This window comes from Symphalangus syndactylus, chromosome Y (assembly GCF_028878055.3).
Source record: "Symphalangus syndactylus isolate Jambi chromosome Y, NHGRI_mSymSyn1-v2.1_pri, whole genome shotgun sequence".
Taxonomy (NCBI): Eukaryota; Metazoa; Chordata; class Mammalia; order Primates; family Hylobatidae; genus Symphalangus; species Symphalangus syndactylus.
In genome coordinates, this window is record NC_072448.2 from 1,614,757 (window position 1) to 1,626,792 (window position 12,036).

The window sequence follows — 12,036 nt, forward strand, 5'->3', positions numbered from 1 at the left end:
ATTCTGTGAAAATTCTTTATGTTCTGTGCATTCAACTAACAGAGTTGAACCTTACTTTTGATTGAGCCGTTCTGAAACACTCTTTCTGTAGAAACTGCAATTGGACATGCTAAGCGCTAAGAGGCCTACATTGGGAAAAAGAATATCTTCAAATAAAAACTACACAGATGCATTCTGTGAAACTTATTTCTGATCTGTAAATTCAGTTAACAGAGATAAAACATATTTTTGATTGAGCAGTTATGAAACACTCTTTTTGTAGAAAATGCAAGTGGAGATTCGGAGCGCTAAGAGAGTAATAGTGGAAAAAGGAATGTCTTCAAATATAAACTACACAGAATCATTCGGTGAAACTTCTTTCTGATCTGTGCATTCAGCTAACAGAGTTAAACCATACTTTTGATTGAGCAGATCTGAACACTCTTTCTGTAGAAAATGCAACTGGACATTTGGAGCGCTAAGAGCGTAGTAGTGGAAAAAGGAATATATTCAAATATAAACTACACAGAAGCATTCTGTGAAACTTTTTCTGATCTGAGCATTCAGCTAACAGAGTTAAACCATACTTTTGATTGGGCAGTTTTGAAACACTCTGTCTGTAGAAAATGCAACTGGATATTCGTAGCGCTAAGTGGGTAATAGTGGAAAAAAGAATATGTTCAAATATAAACTACACAGAAGCATTGTATGAAACTTCTTTCTGTTCTGTGCATTCAACTAACAGAGTTGAACCTTACTTTTGATTGAGCCGTTCTGAAACACTCTTTCTGTAGAAACTGCAATTGGACATTCTGAGCGCTAAGAGGCCTATATTGGGAAAAAGAATGTCTACAAATAAAAACTACACAGAAGAATTGTGTGAAACTTCTTTCTGTTCTGTTTGTTCAACTAAAACAGTTGAACCTTAGTTTTGATTGAGCCGTTCTGAAACACTCTTTCTGTAGAAAATGCAAGTGGAGATTCGGAGCGCTAAGAGGGTAATAGTGGAAAAAGGAATGTCTCCAAATATAAACTACACAGAATCATTCTGTGGAACTTCTTTCTGATCTGTGCATTCAGCTAACAGAGTTAAACCATACTTTTGATTGAGCAGATCTGAACACTCTTTCTGTAGAAAATGCAACTGGACATTTGGAGCGCTAAGAGCGTAGTAGTGGAAAAAGGAATATATTCAAATATAAACTACACAGAAGCATTCTGTGAAACTTCTTTCTGATCTGAGCATTCAGCTAACAGAGTTAAACCATACTTTTGATTGAGCAGTTTTGAAACACTCTGTCTGTAGAAAATGCAACTGGACATTCGTAGCGCTAAGTGGGTAATAGTGGAAAAAAGAATATGTTCAAATATAAACTACACAGAAGCATTGTATGAAACTTCTTTCTGTTCTGTGCATTCAACTAACAGAGTTGAACCTTACTTTTGATTGAGCCGTTCTGAAACACTCTTTCTGTAGAAACTGCAATTGGACATTCTGAGCGCTAAGAGGCCTATATTGGGAAAAAGAATGTCTACAAATAAAAACTACACAGAAGAATTGTGTGAAACTTCTTTCTGTTCTGTTTGTTCAACTAAAAGAGTTGAACCTTAGTTTTGATTGAGCCGTTCTGAAACACTCTTTCTGTAGAAAATGCAAGTGGAGATTCGGAGCGCTAAGAGGGTAATAGTGGAAAAAGGAATGTCTCCAAATATAAACTACACAGAATCATTCTGTGAAACTTCTTTCTGATCTGTGCATTCAGCTAACAGAGTTAAACCATACTTTTGATTGAGCAGATCTGAACACTCTTTCTGTAGAAAATGCAACTGGACATTTGGAGCGCTAAGAGAGTAGTAGTGGAAAAAGGAATATATTCAAATATAAACTACACAGAAGCATTCCGTGAAACTTCTTTCTGATATGAGCATTCAGCTAACAGAGTTAAACCATACTTTTGATTGAGCAGTTTTGAAACACTCTGTCTGTAGAAAATGCAACTGGACATTCGTAGCGCTAAGTGGGTAATAGTGGAAAAAAGAATATGTTCAAATATAAACTACACAGAAGCATTGTATGAAACTTCTTTCTGTTCTGTGCATTCAACTAACAGAGTTGAACCTTACTTTTGATTGAGCCGTTCTGAAACACTCTTTCTGTAGAAACTGCAATTGGACATTCTGCGCGCTAAGAGGCGTATATTGGGAAAAAGAATGTCTACAAATAAAAACTACACAGAAGAATTGTGTGAAACTACTTTCTGTTCTGTTTGTTCAACTAAAAGAGTTGAACCTTAGTTTTGATTGAGCCGTTCTGAAACACTCTTTCTGTAGAAAATGCAAGTGGAGATTCGGAGCGCTAAGAGGGTTATAGTGGAAAAAGGAATGTCTCCAAATATAAACTACACAGAATCATTCTGTGAAACTTCTTTCTGATCTGTGCATTCAGCTAACAGAGTTAAACCATACTTTTGATTGAGCAGATCTGAACACTCTTTCTGTAGAAAATGCAACTGGACATTTGGAGCGCTAAGAGAGTAGTAGTGGAAAAAGGAATATATTCAAATATAAACTACACAGAAGCATTCCGTGAAACTTCTTTCTGATATGAGCATTCAGCTAACAGAGTTAAACCATACTTTTGATTGAGCAGTTTTGAAACACTCTGTCTGTAGAAAATGCAAGTGGACATTCGGAGCGCAAAGAGGGTAATAGTGGAAAAAGGAATATATTCAAATATAAACTACACAGTACCATTCCGTGAAAATTCTTTCTGTTCTGTGCATTCAACTAACAGAGTTGAACCTTACTTTTGATTGAGCCGTTCTGAAACACTCTTTCTGTAGAAACTGCAATTGGACATGCTAAGCGCTAAGAGGCCTACATTGGGAAAAAGAATATCTTCAAATAAAAACTACACAGATGCATTCTGTGAAACTTTTTTCTGATCTGTAAATTCAGTTAACAGAGATAAAACATATTTTTGATTGAGCAGTTATGAAACACTCTTTTTGTAGAAAATGCAAGTGGAGATTCGGAGCGCTAAGAGGGTAATAGTGGAAAAAGGAATGTCTTCAAATATAAACTACACAGAATCATTCGGTGAAACTTCTTTCTGATCTGTGCATTCAGCTAACAGAGTTAAACCATACTTTTGATTGAGCAGATCTGAACACTCTTTCTGTAGAAAATGCAACTGGACATTTGGAGCGCTAAGAGCGTAGTAGTGGAAAAAGGAATATATTCAAATATAAACTACACAGAAGCATTCTGTGAAACTTCTTTCTGATCTGAGCATTCAGCTAACAGAGTTAAACCATACTTTTGATTGAGCAGTTTTGAAACACTCTGTCTGTAGAAAATGCAACTGGACATTCGTAGCGCTAAGAGGGTAATAGTGGAAAAAAGAATATGTTCAAATATAAACTACACAGAAGCATTGTATGAAACTTCTTTCTGTTCTGTGCATTCAACTAACAGAGTTGAACCTTACTTTTGATTGAGCCGTTCTGAAACACTCTTTCTGTAGAAACTGCAATTGGACATTCTGAGCGCTAAGAGGCCTATATTGGGAAAAATAATATCTTCAAATAAAAACTACACAGAAGCATTGTGTGAAACTTATTTCTGATCTGTAAATTCAGTTAACAGAGATAAAACATATTTTTGATTGAGCAGTTATGAAACACTCTTTCTGTAGAAAATGCAAGTGGAGATTCGGAGCGCTAAGAGGGTAATAGTGGAAAAAGGAATGTCTCCAAATATAAACTACACAGAATCATTCTGTGAAACTTCTTTCTGATCTGTGCATTCAGCTAACAGAGTTAAACCATACTTTTGATTGAGCAGATCTGAACACTCTTTCTGTAGAAAATGCAACTGGACATTTGGAGCGCTAAGAGAGTAGTAGTGGAAAAAGGAATATATTCAAATATAAACTACACAGAAGCATTCTGTGAAACTTCTTTCTTATCTGAGCATTCAGCTAACAGAGTTAAACCATACTTTTGATTAAGCAGTTTTGAAACACTCTGTCTGTAGAAAATGCAACTGGACATTCGTAGCGCTAAGTGGGTAATAGTGGAAAAAAGAATATGTTCAAATATAAACTACACAGAAGCATTGTATGAAACTTCTTTCTGTTCTGTGCATTCAACTAACAGAGTTGAACCTTACTTTTGATTGAGCCTTTCTGAAACACTCTTTCTGTAGAAACTGCAATTGGACATTCTGAGCGCTAAGAGGCCTATATTGGGAAAAATAATATCTTCAAATAAAAACTACACAGAAGCATTGTGTGAAACTTATTTCTGATATGTTCATTAAGCTAACAGAGTTAAACCATACTTTTGATTGCGCAGTTCTGAACACTCTTTCTGTAGAAAATGCAAGTGGACATTCGGAGCGCTAAGAGGGTAATAGTGGAAAAAGGAATATATTCAAATATAAACTACACAGTAGAATTCTGTGAAAATTCTTTCTGTTCTGTGCATTCAACTAACAGAGTTGAACCTTACTTTTGATTGAGCCGTTCTGAAACACTCTTTCTGTAGAAACTGCAATTGGACATGCTAAGCGCTAAGAGGCCTACATTGGGAAAAAGAATATCTTCAAACAAAAACTACACAGATGCATTCTGTGAAACTTATTTCTGATCTGTAAATTCAGTTAACAGAGATAAAACATATTTTTGATTGAGCAGTTATGAAACACTCTTTTTGTAGAAAATGCAAGTGGAGATTCGGAGCGCTAAGAGGGTAATAGTGGAAAAAGGAATGTCTTCAAATATAAACTACACAGAATCATTCGGTGAAACATCTTTCTGATCTGTGCATTCAGCTAACAGTGTTAAACCATACTTTTGATTGAGCAGATCTGAACACTCTTTCTGTAGAAAATGCAACTGGACATTTGGAGCGCTAAGAGCGTAGTAGTGGAAAAAGGAATATATTCAAATATAATCTACACAGAAGCATTCTGTGAAACTTCTTTCTGATCTGAGCATTCAGCTAACAGAATTAAACCATACTTTTGATTGAGCAGTTTTGAAACACTCTGTCTGTAGAAAATGCAACTGGACATTCGTAGCGCTAAGTGGGTAATAGTGGAAAAAAGAATATGTTCAAATATAAACTACACAGAAGCATTGTATGAAACTTCTTTCTGTTCTGTGCATTCAACTAACAGAGTTGAACCTTACTTTTGATTGAGCCGTTCTGAAACACTCTTTCTGTAGAAACTGCAATTGGACATTCTGAGCGCTAAGAGGCCTATATTGGGAAAAAGAATGTCTACAAATAAAAACTACACAGAAGAATTGTGTGAAACTTCTTTCTGTTCTGTTTGTTCAACTAAAAGAGTTGAACCTTAGTTTTGATTGAGCCGTTCTGAAACACTCTTTCTGTAGAAAATGCAAGTGGAGATTCGGAGCGCTAAGAGGGTAATAGTGGAAAAAGGAATGTCTCCAAATATAAACTACACAGAATCATTCTGTGAAACTTCTTTCTGATCTGTGCATTCAGCTAACAGAGTTAAACCATACTTTTGATTGAGCAGATCTGAACACTCTTTCTGTAGAAAATGCAACTGGACATTTGGAGCGCTAAGAGAGTAGTAGTGGAAAAAGGAATATATTCAAATATAAACTACACAGAAGCATTCTGTGAAACTTCTTTCTGATCTGAGCATTCAGCTAACAGAGTTAAACCATACTTTTGATTGAGCAGTTTTGAAACACTCTGTCTGTAGAAAATGCAACTGGACATTCGTAGCGCTAAGTGGGTAATAGTGGAAAAAAGAATATGTTCAAATATAAACTACACAGAAGCATTGTATGAAACTTCTTTCTGTTCTGTGCATTCAACTAACAGAGTTGAACCTTACATTTGATTGAGCCTTTCTGAAACACTCTTTCTGTAGAAACTGCAATTGGACATTCTGAGCGCTAAGAGGCCTATATTGGGAAAAATAATATCTTCAAATAAAAACTACACAGAAGCATTGTGTGAAACTTATTTCTGATCTGTAAATTCAGTTAACAGAGATAAAACATATTTTTGATTGAGCAGTTATGAAACACTCTTTCTGTAGAAAATGCAAGTGGAGATTCGGAGCGCTAAGAGGGTAATAGTGGAAAAAGGAATGTCTCCAAATATAAACTACACAGAATCATTCTGTGAAACTTCTTTCTGATCTGTGCATTCAGCTAACAGAGTTAAACCATGCTTTTGATTGAGCAGATCTGAACACTCTTTCTGTAGAAAATGCAACTGGACATTTGGAGCGCTAAGAGAGTAGTAGTAGAAAAAGGAATATATTCAAATATAAACTACACAGAAGCATTCTGTGAAACTTCTTTCTTATCTGAGCATTCAGCTAACAGAGTTAAACCATACTTTTGATTGAGCAGTTTTGAAACACTCTGTCTGTAGAAAATGCAACTGGACATTCGTAGCGCTAAGTGGGTAATAGTGGAAAAAAGAATATGTTCAAATATAAACTACACAGAAGCATTGTATGAAACTTCTTTCTGTTCTGTGCATTCAACTAACAGAGTTGAACCTTACTTTTGATTGAGCCTTTCTGAAACACTCTTTCTGTAGAAACTGCAATTGGACATTCTGAGCGCTAAGAGGCCTATATTGGGAAAAATAATATCTTCAAATAAAAACTACACAGAAGCAATGTGTGAAACTTATTTCTGATATGTTCATTAAGCTAACAGAGTTAAACCATACTTTTGATTGCGCAGTTCTGAACACTCTTTCTGTAGAAAATGCAAGTGGACATTCGGAGCGCTAAGAGGGTAATAGTGGAAAAAGGAATATATTCAAATATAAACTACACAGTAGAATTCTGTGAAAATTCTTTATGTTCTGTGCATTCAACTAACAGAGTTGAACCTTACTTTTGATTGAGCCGTTCTGAAACACTCTTTCTGTAGAAACTGCAATTGGACATGCTAAGCGCTAAGAGGCCTACATTGGGAAAAAGAATATCTTCAAATAAAAACTACACAGATGCATTCTGTGAAACTTATTTCTGATCTGTAAATTCAGTTAACAGAGATAAAACATATTTTTGATTGAGCAGTTATGAAACACTCTTTTTGTAGAAAATGCAAGTGGAGATTCGGAGCGCTAAGAGAGTAATAGTGGAAAAAGGAATGTCTTCAAATATAAACTACACAGAATCATTCGGTGAAACTTCTTTCTGATCTGTGCATTCAGCTAACAGAGTTAAACCATACTTTTGATTGAGCAGATCTGAACACTCTTTCTGTAGAAAATGCAACTGGACATTTGGAGCGCTAAGAGCGTAGTAGTGGAAAAAGGAATATATTCAAATATAAACTACACAGAAGCATTCTGTGAAACTTTTTCTGATCTGAGCATTCAGCTAACAGAGTTAAACCATACTTTTGATTGAGCAGTTTTGAAACACTCTGTCTGTAGAAAATGCAACTGGACATTCGTAGCGCTAAGTGGGTAATAGTGGAAAAAAGAATATGTTCAAATATAAACTACACAGAAGCATTGTATGAAACTTCTTTCTGTTCTGTGCATTCAACTAACAGAGTTGAACCTTACTTTTGATTGAGCCGTTCTGAAACACTCTTTCTGTAGAAACTGCAATTGGACATTCTGAGCGCTAAGAGGCCTATATTGGGAAAAAGAATGTCTACAAATAAAAACTACACAGAAGAATTGTGTGAAACTTCTTTCTGTTCTGTTTGTTCAACTAAAACAGTTGAACCTTAGTTTTGATTGAGCCGTTCTGAAACACTCTTTCTGTAGAAAATGCAAGTGGAGATTCGGAGCGCTAAGAGGGTAATAGTGGAAAAAGGAATGTCTCCAAATATAAACTACACAGAATCATTCTGTGAAACTTCTTTCTGATCTGTGCATTCAGCTAACAGAGTTAAACCATACTTTTGATTGAGCAGATCTGAACACTCTTTCTGTAGAAAATGCAACTGGACATTTGGAGCGCTAAGAGCGTAGCAGTGGAAAAAGGAATATATTCAAATATAAACTACACAGAAGCATTCTGTGAAACTTCTTTCTGATCTGAGCATTCAGCTAACAGAGTTAAACCATACTTTTGATTGAGCAGTTTTGAAACACTCTGTCTGTAGAAAATGCAACTGGACATTCGTAGCGCTAAGTGGGTAATAGTGGAAAAAAGAATATGTTCAAATATAAACTACACAGAAGCATTGTATGAAACTTCTTTCTGTTCTGTGCATTCAACTAACAGAGTTGAACCTTACTTTTGATTGAGCCGTTCTGAAACACTCTTTCTGTAGAAACTGCAATTGGACATTCTGAGCGCTAAGAGGCCTATATTGGGAAAAAGAATGTCTACAAATAAAAACTACACAGAAGAATTGTGTGAAACTTCTTTCTGTTCTGTTTGTTCAACTAAAAGAGTTGAACCTTAGTTTTGATTGAGCCGTTCTGAAACACTCTTTCTGTAGAAAATGCAAGTGGAGATTCGGAGCGCTAAGAGGGTAATAGTGGAAAAAGGAATGTCTCCAAATATAAACTACACAGAATCATTCTGTGAAACTTCTTTCTGATCTGTGCATTCAGCTAACAGAGTTAAACCATACTTTTGATTGAGCAGATCTGAACACTCTTTCTGTAGAAAATGCAACTGGACATTTGGAGCGCTAAGAGAGTAGTAGTGGAAAAAGGAATATATTCAAATATAAACTACACAGAAGCATTCTGTGAAACTTCTTTCTGATCTGAGCATTCAGCTAACAGAGTTAAACCATACTTTTGATTGAGCAGTTTTGAAACACTCTGTCTGTAGAAAATGCAACTGGACATTCGTAGCGCTAAGTGGGTAATAGTGGAAAAAAGAATATGTTCAAATATAAACTACACAGAAGCATTGTATGAAACTTCTTTCTGTTCTGTGCATTCAACTAACAGAGTTGAACCTTACATTTGATTGAGCCTTTCTGAAACACTCTTTCTGTAGAAACTGCAATTGGACATTCTGAGCGCTAAGAGGCCTATATTGGGAAAAATAATATCTTCAAATAAAAACTACACAGAAGCATTGTGTGAAACTTATTTCTGATCTGTAAATTCAGTTAACAGAGATAAAACATATTTTTGATTGAGCAGTTATGAAACACTCTTTCTGTAGAAAATGCAAGTGGAGATTCGGAGCGCTAAGAGGGTAATAGTGGAAAAAGGAATGTCTCCAAATATAAACTACATAGAATCATTCTGTGAAACTTCTTTCTGATCTGTGCATTCAGCTAACAGAGTTAAACCATACTTTTGATTGAGCAGATCTGAACACTCTTTCTGTAGATAATGCAACTGGACATTTGGAGCGCTAAGAGAGTAGTAGTGGAAAAAGGAATATATTCAAATATAAACTACACAGAAGCATTCTGTGAAACTTCTTTCTGATCTGAGCATTCAGCTAACAGAGTTAAACCATACTTTTGATTGAGCAGTTTTGAAACACTCTGTCTGTAGAAAATGCAACTGGACATTCGTAGTGCTAAGTGGGTAATAGTGGAAAAAAGAATATGTTCAAATATAAACTACACAGAAGCATTGTATGAAACTTCTTTCTGTTCTGTGCATTCAACTAACAGAGTTGAACCTTACTTTTGATTGAGCCTTTCTGAAACACTCTTTCTGTAGAAACTGCAATTGGACATTCTGAGCGCTAAGAGGCCTATATTGGGAAAAATAATATCTTCAAATAAAAACTACACAGAAGCATTGTGTGAAACTTATTTCTGATCTGTAAATTCAGTTAACAGAGATAAAACATATTTTTGATTGAGCAGTTATGAAACACTCTTTCTGTAGAAAATGCAAGTGGAGATTCGGAGCGCTAAGAGGGTAATAGTGGAAAAAGGAATGTCTCCAAATATAAACTACACAGAATCATTCTGTGAAACTTCTTTCTGATCTGTGCATTCAGCTAACAGAGTTAAACCATGCTTTTGATTGAGCAGATCTGAACACTCTTTCTGTAGAAAATGCAACTGGACATTTGGAGCGCTAAGAGAGTAGTAGTAGAAAAAGGAATATATTCAAATATAAACTACACAGAAGCATTCTGTGAAACTTCTTTCTTATCTGAGCATTCAGCTAACAGAGTTAAACCATACTTTTGATTGAGCAGTTTTGAAACACTCTGTCTGTAGAAAATGCAACTGGACATTCGTAGCGCTAAGTGGGTAATAGTGGAAAAAAGAATATGTTCAAATATAAACTACACAGAAGCATTGTATGAAACTTCTTTCTGTTCTGTGCATTCAACTAACAGAGTTGAACCTTACTTTTGATTGAGCCTTTCTGAAACACTCTTTCTGTAGAAACTGCAATTGGACATTCTGAGCGCTAAGAGGCCTATATTGGGAAAAATAATATCTTCAAATAAAAACTACACAGAAGCAATGTGTGAAACTTATTTCTGATATGTTCATTAAGCTAACAGAGTTAAACCATACTTTTGATTGCGCAGTTCTGAACACTCTTTCTGTAGAAAATGCAAGTGGACATTCGGAGCGCTAAGAGGGTAATAGTGGAAAAAGGAATATATTCAAATATAAACTACACAGTAGAATTCTGTGAAAATTCTTTATGTTCTGTGCATTCAACTAACAGAGTTGAACCTTACTTTTGATTGAGCCGTTCTGAAACACTCTTTCTGTAGAAACTGCAATTGGACATGCTAAGCGCTAAGAGGCCTACATTGGGAAAAAGAATATCTTCAAATAAAAACTACACAGATGCATTCTGTGAAACTTATTTCTGATCTGTAAATTCAGTTAACAGAGATAAAACATATTTTTGATTGAGCAGTTATGAAACACTCTTTTTGTAGAAAATGCAAGTGGAGATTCGGAGCGCTAAGAGAGTAATAGTGGAAAAAGGAATGTCTTCAAATATAAACTACACAGAATCATTCGGTGAAACTTCTTTCTGATCTGTGCATTCAGCTAACAGAGTTAAACCATACTTTTGATTGAGCAGATCTGAACACTCTTTCTGTAGAAAATGCAACTGGACATTTGGAGCGCTAAGAGCGTAGTAGTGGAAAAAGGAATATATTCAAATATAAACTACACAGAAGCATTCTGTGAAACTTTTTCTGATCTGAGCATTCAGCTAACAGAGTTAAACCATACTTTTGATTGAGCAGTTTTGAAACACTCTGTCTGTAGAAAATGCAACTGGACATTCGTAGCGCTAAGTGGGTAATAGTGGAAAAAAGAATATGTTCAAATATAAACTACACAGAAGCATTGTATGAAACTTCTTTCTGTTCTGTGCATTCAACTAACAGAGTTGAACCTTACTTTTGATTGAGCCGTTCTGAAACACTCTTTCTGTAGAAACTGCAATTGGACATTCTGAGCGCTAAGAGGCCTATATTGGGAAAAAGAATGTCTACAAATAAAAACTACACAGAAGAATTGTGTGAAACTTCTTTCTGTTCTGTTTGTTCAACTAAAACAGTTGAACCTTAGTTTTGATTGAGCCGTTCTGAAACACTCTTTCTGTAGAAAATGCAAGTGGAGATTCGGAGCGCTAAGAGGGTAATAGTGGAAAAAGGAATGTCTCCAAATATAAACTACACAGAATCATTCTGTGAAACTTCTTTCTGATCTGTGCATTCAGCTAACAGAGTTAAACCATACTTTTGATTGAGCAGATCTGAACACTCTTTCTGTAGAAAATGCAACTGGACATTTGGAGCGCTAAGAGCGTAGCAGTGGAAAAAGGAATATATTCAAATATAAACTACACAGAAGCATTCTGTGAAACTTCTTTCTGATCTGAGCATTCAGCTAACAGAGTTAAACCATACTTTTGATTGAGCAGTTTTGAAACACTCTGTCTGTAGAAAATGCAACTGGACATTCGTAGCGCTAAGTGGGTAATAGTGGAAAAAAGAATATGTTCAAATATAAACTACACAGAAGCATTGTATGAAACTTCTTTCTGTTCTGTGCATTCAACTAACAGAGTTGAACCTTACTTTTGATTGAGCCGTTCTGAAACACTCTTTCTG